Source organism: Rhipicephalus microplus, chromosome 7 (genome assembly GCF_043290135.1).
Source record: "Rhipicephalus microplus isolate Deutch F79 chromosome 7, USDA_Rmic, whole genome shotgun sequence".
Taxonomy (NCBI): Eukaryota; Metazoa; Arthropoda; class Arachnida; order Ixodida; family Ixodidae; genus Rhipicephalus; species Rhipicephalus microplus.
This window is the reverse complement of record NC_134706.1, coordinates 170,714,339-170,722,321: the sequence shown is the minus strand read 5'-3', so window position 1 is coordinate 170,722,321 and position 7,983 is coordinate 170,714,339.

The window sequence follows — 7,983 nt, the reverse complement described above, 5'->3', positions numbered from 1 at the left end:
CACAGACTCAATGACCCGCACATTTCATGCTCGGCGGCATTGGGTGAAAGATTCAAGACCATCAATGTATGAATTGCTGCAACAGTATCCGGCACTTGAAAGACCTGAGCTGGCAAGTTTCAGATGCTTTGTGGATCTCGCCGTATCAATACTCTTCTGCATCTCTTATTTCAGATCTTTCACGAGTTCAAATTGCTTGGTGGGAAGCCACCAATAAAAACTATTGTGCATGCAGCACAGAAGCATGTTGACACAGTAGTAAACATGATGAGGGAAAAGATGGAGCCGATAACCTCACAGCTGCTGGGAATGGCCGAAGGAACCAGTGAGGATGACAAAAAATGTACGAACACAGGGGCCTTTCCTGCACTAAAAAAGTATTTAAAGTGTATGTAACACATATTTATATTGCAGTGCTGACAACTCTTGCATTCCTCACGGCTCTTCCCCGCACTGTTAAGGAAAAGTTGTCATCATTCCTCAAACAAAGGGTAAGTCATTGTCAAAGCTCTATATTACTTTCCACAGTTCTCTAGTTTGTAATACCCTGCCGTGATGGGGTCCCATTAATATTGTTTGAGGTGGACTTTGCTCCCAGAAGCGTTCCAGTTTCCACATAGGGAGTATGGACTGTACAGGTTCCAAAGCTTTTATCCCCTTTCATGAATATTTAACGGTGAAACGGCACCTTCGCACTTTCTGCAATCATAATAAAGCTGAAGTGTTGTATAATTGCACAATACTGCTTTATATACCCTAATCATTGCATAGTTCTATAAATATTACTTACTTTTTCTTGAATTGTGCTTGTAATTTGAACCTGCTGCCCAACTTTAGAGCAGGAAGCTTTACCATATATGGAAAACAATTTAAAAAGCATGACAGCAAGTTCTCACAGCCATGTGCGTTTCATGAAAGTGGGCAACCAGCTTGAGCTCCTTCTGCGTAGCTACATTCCTTCTTTCTGCTCTCTTGAGGTGCAATTCACTTATTGACATTTGCATATACCGGTACTAGTCAAGGTATTTTTGCTGCTAATCAGAGAAGTGCAGCTATATACTGAGCTTGAATTGTAAAAGTTTGTGCGTTGATACTCATCATACTCATAATGTTCAAGCAAAGTCATTGCACTCAATGCATAGCCCACTGTGTACTACTATAGTAAGACGGTAAGTTGGGCCAATTGGTTAGGATCCATCGTGAACTTACAGCGCAACACCAGAAAAAATACAGGACAGGGAATGAGCAAAAGAGAAAGAAAAGACGGCGCCGTCTTTTCTTTCTCTCTTGCTCTTTCCCTGTCCTGTATTTTTTCTGGTGTTGCACTGTAAGTAACTTCACGATGGTGTACTACTATGTTGTCCAGCTGGCAAAAACGAGATAGCCTACATGAAAAGGGACAAGTGAAAAGACAGTTGTCTAATCCTGTTCCTGTATCCTTAGTCACTAAATGGCGCGGTTGCATGGTCAGGCTAGCAGATTACCTTTGAAGCGTGAAATATGGGTGATAATTCTTCTGTTTAACCTCTCTTCTTCCCTCTTCTTTTTATCTCTCTCTCTCTTCCTATCCGTCCAGTTTTGTTGGAGTACTGCTACTGGACTAACACTTAAGGTACCTTAGAACAAGAAAACATGAGACACTTTGAAGCCTGACATGATAGGTCTGCGTGCAAGGTATTAACTAGCAGAATTTAACTACTTGCGACACAGTTCTAGTGTCAACTTATGATGTTATACGGCACACAGCAAATAAGTGATTTATATAGATTAATGAACCGTAATACCCATAAAAGACAATGCATACTGAGCCAAACGATGTAACATAACAAATATTGTCATAGCCACTTTCCCTGAAATAATTGCACCATACTGATTTTTTGCTTGGTCTAGTACAGGTCTTGGATAGGCCTTACTATCTTAATTTCATGTGTACACGTGTTTTGCATAATCTGGGAGCAGTCATTAAAGGGCTGCACAACTAAGCACTTGAGGCTTGCAGAAAATGTTTTAATTCAGAAGGAAGAAGTATACTAATTGCAAACGTAAAAGGGAAATTTGTATGTTGCAAATTATTCATGCATCACTTCTGCTGTCATAAAATTTTACTGACCACACTTATCATAAAAAGGGTCTGGATGATTTCTCAAAGTGGTGGTTACAGAACCATGGGATTCTGCAGACTCGAAGGAAGTTAGCTGAAGGTCCGGAGAAAAATTGGTGCCTGCCCCCTCCCTCCTTTGCACCCTGAGAGCAAGCATATTCAAAGCACACCGCTTAAGCTTCATGCCTACCTGCCCCTCTGAATCAACCCACTTGTCATGAATGCCGTCTCCCCCCCCCCCCACATTAAAAAAAGAACTCCTAACCTTTGGTACGGTTCCTGCACAAGCGCTTCCTTTGTGTTTCCTGAGCAGCTAATCAATTTTTCCTCGTTCTACACTCATCAAGCCACCCACTACAGGTTCGCCTAGTCACTTGGCAAACCTGAGTGGTGATTCATCTACGCAACCTTCATTAATCACGCCCTACTCTCAATAGCACACCTCAGTACATAACATGAATGTGCGAGAAATTTATTCTCCACCTGGAAGATCGATTTCTTGTGGAATGTGGAAAGGAAAGAAAGTGCAGTTCATGTCAGTGAATAACTTTTTTGTGGGCTCTTGCTTTTTTTGAATTTCGGGCTTACGAAAGTGAAAGAAGAATGATTGCTTGAAGGTGGAGGAGAGGGTAGGTTCCAAGGGGGATTTAATTGAGTTGGACGGAATTTCTGAGAATATGCTTGAGAACCCCTTGGTCTACTGTATAGGTAGTATTTCCTAGATCTAATACACAATTTTAGGCTAGACAATATGATGAAACGGCAATTAAGGTGTAAATGTTAGGGTATTTAGAGAAGTTCATGCTGCTGTTTGTGTGTGTAATGAAGAATTTATGGCTGAAAAAAGAATATTCATGTACCATGTGATAAGATTATGAAAAACAAAAGTGTGAGTATTCATGATGTGTTATGCGAATTGATGAACCAATGATCAACATTTCATCATCTTTCCTTTCACTAAATAGTTTATTGGAAAGATATTTTTGTATTCAGATATGTTTGTACTGTGTTACATATCAATATTAAACTTTTTCAGGCACCGTGGTTCAGCGCAGATCCCTGTGTCATTTTGGATAATGATGAATACTTGGGGCCATGCATGGTGCTTACAGAAAACCAGCTTTTGAAGGCAGATAACCCCATTCAAGCAATCCTTATGTGCTTCTGCCTTCACTGGGTACTAGATATTTGCTACGACTCTGCCTTTAAGGGGTTTTACTCTATTCTAGAGAACGTGCTTGGACTGCACAGTGTGAAGCTGTCAGCGACAGCGATTCATGTGCTTTCTGCTTTAGAATGACTTGTGAGAACAAATATTCATAATCAAATTTTTGTTAACTGGTTATGGTAGAGTACTTTCTTTTTTTTTGCAAACTTACATTTGAGTATAAAAAGTGTATTTAATGGGTCATGATAATAGGGTGCATTTCTGAATGAAACGTGTATTGTAATCTGTGTTTTGCTTGCATTTAGTGTTGCTGTGCATTATTAAAGTTTATGCAATGATTGAATGCCACAGTGTCTCCTGGTTGCATCTTTTCGTGCTGCTGCAGCTCATTAAATCATCCAGGCTTCTTCGATTTCTGTCGTTTGAACAGTCACACCCATTTATTCGGAGCTCACTGAATTTGAGCAGTCTTGCAGTTTTCTTCGAGGTTGAATGAACGTGTTTTACTGCACTTCTCCCAATGTTCTTTGGGCACTTGTATACTGTGTGCATTCAATCAAACAATTTAAAATTTCCACTTTGGAATGGCTTTTCCTAAAATAACTTGGAATGATAGGGATTAGACACATTCAAGTTTGAAAAAAATAATGAAGCTATAATGTTAATTCACACGCTTCGTCGAGAACCTCAGGCACGACAATGTTATGTTCTATTTCCATGCCTACTTACCTAAAAATTAGTCAAATGTGTGTGGCTTTGGTATAAGACCAGACTCTTAATGCAGAATTGACCAAATGAAAATTGACTGGTAATGTTAATAGACTAAGGTGAAACTTCAAACTAATTTATGAACATGTAGCTTCACACGCATATGCCAGACAAAACAGTAGTATGGTGAGCCAAGAAGCTCAGTTGAGGAAGGCCGTGGCCCATCATGTGCAGTGTCTTAAGGAAATGAATGCAGAAATATGATGATACAAATTTTCCTATTTTGGTTGCATCACCTGAGCTCAACAATCACGACTAAATCATTTTTAATAAAATTGGAGAGCTACAGTTTTGCCACCTTACACAAGGTACCACTGCCAAAAAAGTAAACTACAGCACTTATCGAATGGGTGCTGTTCTGCTGCAGTTGACGAGCTCTAGGGGGGACTGAGCCTCTTCTTTAACAGTGGGAAGGGGAATACACCTCCCCCCCACCAAGGCTGCCCTTGACTTTAGGCCCTGCATGTGAAGGCCTGTGCCACCCACCCTCACTGACTTTTCACACCAGGTATGGGTTGATGGCAAGTGCAATGCTGTGGTTACTTTTGGGCATCACTGCGTTACAGTTATAAATATACAAGGACCAAAAAATTTCTCTCTGGATTTTACAAATTTCCTGACTTAACAAATAATATTGAGAACTAATATTGTGTCTAATTGTGTCTAATAAAAAATATGAGCCCTTAAATTTCTGCTTTCCTAGTTAATTCAATAATTCAAGCACGGTCAGCACTTCCACGTCTAGTTTTAGGTGTAAGTTAACATAATCAATGGAATAATATTAATTTTTAATTACTTCATGTAGAGCATTGTTATTCATACAAACATGAAAATAAGCCAGTATTAATTTTTCAAAGTGGTAACTCTTCAGCATGCAATCACCTGCCCCACCACTTCTCCCAATATATAAAAAAATGGTTTCGGTACAGGATTGTTTTTTCAGACCTTAAGACCAAGGAGAATCGCATTACTAGCTGCCTTCCTTTGCCTTAATTGTGCAAAATCATCAATGTGCTCCCAGTCTTGTACAGTAATCTTACAGCCCATTGGTTTCTCTCACTGAAATCTCATTGGCTTAGCAAAATCTGTGCAATACTCTGGTAAGGTATTATTGCCCGATCAGATATAGTTTTAGCTGTACGCGTGGGCATGCGCCCAGGTGGAGGGGGTGGTTCAGAAGGGGGAGGGGGTGCCCACTAGGGGGGATGCAAAAGTCAACACCATATGTTTATGTAGTAGGGTAGTAGGGACGGGGGCGCTGCGACTCAGTGGGGGGTGCAAAGCCAGCCTCATACATTGACATAGTAGGGGGAGGGACGCTGCGACGAACCTTCGCCGCCGTTCTCCATGAATGAAAACCTTACGCACGCCTATAGCTGTGCGTCTATTTGTTCTTACAGGTGTGCCCTTCATTTCTAGGTAACACAATTTTGCGATTACTTTCGCAACTCTCTCAATTAACAATGACGAAGCACAGTCGAAGTAGCACAGTACCGCTTTTCAAGCACCTTCTGCGCGCCGCAAGTCGTTCGATAAATGATCGGCATTGCTGGCGGATGATATTACATCGCTTTTTATGCCTAGCCAGCGCTCTGAATCGATCTGCAACACTCGACGTAGCGAGTTGCGGGCGACTATTTGCAGCTTGGATTCACGCGAGGTACGTGGGAGTGAGTCATTTTCACTCACGATAACGACCTGACGCATTGCGGCCAAATAAAACCATGAATGTACGCATGCTTTTAGGGTAACGCTTTTATGTGTGCTCATGTCGTTAGTTCTGTGCATATTTCAAAGTACGCACATTAACTCGATCCACTTGATAGTTTATCCTCAAATAAAGCGCTCACCCATCGGTTGCGTGAACATGATGTAACAGCTCCGCAATTACACCGTGTAGTAAAAATCACTTTTTAATTAAAAAGTATGTGCCACTTGCAGAATAATGGCAGAAGTGATATCAACTTGCCCTCAACATATTCATTAAACAAGAATAATAGACACAAAACATGCGCCCCACCGGCTCCTTTATGGCAGTCGTAATTCCTGCCTATATAAACCGGAACGCTTCGAGTACTTATATAGCGCGTTGGTGAATGTGCTTGGCTGTTCGATGTACTTATGTTGTATACGCGTGCTGTGTTGTAATGTCGTGTTTAACTAATATGAATTAACGTGTATGCAACTTCGATTAAGTGTTGAATTTTGTGTATTCACATGTATGAAACTATCACTAAGTGTGGTTGATTGTGTGTGGTACATATATACAACAGGTTGAGTAAACTGCTGTCTACATTGTAAGACGCAAAATAACACCCAACTCTATTATTGCATGTAATCTTTGATAAATAATCATTCTCTGTAACCTTATTCCTTTGTTTGCATCGTGAATTTTTTTTAGTATCAATATTTTCCTCTAGGTGGCGCGAGTTACTATTTTACTTCATGGCTGTGGTGGTGATGTTATACTGTGAAACATCCATCTAGTGAATTACTCCTTTCAGTAATGTAACTTTTCTCCAGGTGGCGCTAGCTACTTTCTACTTCAAGGGTATAGTGCTATCGGAGATCCACATCGTATACATAACGACGTACATTTATCTATGTAGTCACCCATACGTGTGCTGGTGCATTTCTGCTGCGCAATAAGTTGTTCACATGGAGCGTACACGTTTAGAGAAAATTGTGTCTGCGAAAGCAGCGATGATGCCCTGTGCGACCGTGTGTATGTGAAGTGCAAATTTGCGAAGGATTATGAGCCGCATGAATGAAGGTGAGCTGAAACACGAAAGTGGGACCGTTCTTCTCGACAGCTCGTTGTCGACAAAAGTCATCGCCAATTGCCCTCGTAAACACGCGCACAACGCCGCTACACTGGCTGATGCTTTGAGAAATAAAGACAGCCTTACGTTTACTTGTTGTGTGACAATCATTTTGCAGTATTTCCGGTATTCTTGTGACTGCATGCCGTGTAAATGCACGAGCGAGTGAAATGCGCGATCAGCGTTGTTGTTACGCGTGGTTCTTGTCACCACGGGTCTGGCCGCTTCGTCTTATTTTCGATATAATTTCATATAATGCTGAACGGTATCGTTTTTACGTTGCCCAGTCGCGCATGCTGTTTATTTGTCGAGATTCGATGTCGTTGATAGGCCTAAATCTAGCGCTCGCTTCACTGGCTTGGCGTCCGCCATGTTGATTTTGACGATGGAGAAACACGTTTCTCCGTGGCGGATAGAGCAATTTTGCTCCATCTGAAGACGAACATTGCGGACATCGCCGTTTCTACCTAAATGGAGAGTACGTCACTCAATTTTTTTAAAGAGTGCACACTCGCCGCCACGGCTACTGGTGACACTGACTGACACTCCCACGTTTATTTTACAAATAAACCCAATAAAGTGGCTGGGAGATAGCTGTCGTGGTAGCTCAGTGGTAGAGCTTTTAACGTCATTTGAAGGTTGCAGGTTCGGATCCTGCCCACGGCAAGTTATCTTTTTCCCAACTTTTCTTCGTATTTACATTGAAATTTGGTTTACTACCTTCCCCTATAATTTCTTTGGCATTATTGTCTGTGAGATCTCATTATTATTGTGTAAAAACATGGAAAAACGAGCCCTTAGGTATACACTTCTTCCCCTATTCATTAACGAGGGTTTCGTACTGGCAGACTTCGTGCCTTTAGTTTGTATACAAGGGACCATTGTTCAGCTGCCCATTCGTAACACGTTCACGTGCTACGTGACGCAAAACAGCCTCAAAAAGAGTGTACCACACTCGCCACCATGGCTACGGGTGACTCTGACTGACACTCCCACGTTTATTTCACAAATAAACCCTATAAAGTGGCTGGGGGGATAGCTGTCGTGATAAATCAGTGGTAGAGCATTGAACACGTCATTCTAAGGTCGCCGGTTCAGATCCTGCCCAAGGCAAGTAATCTTTT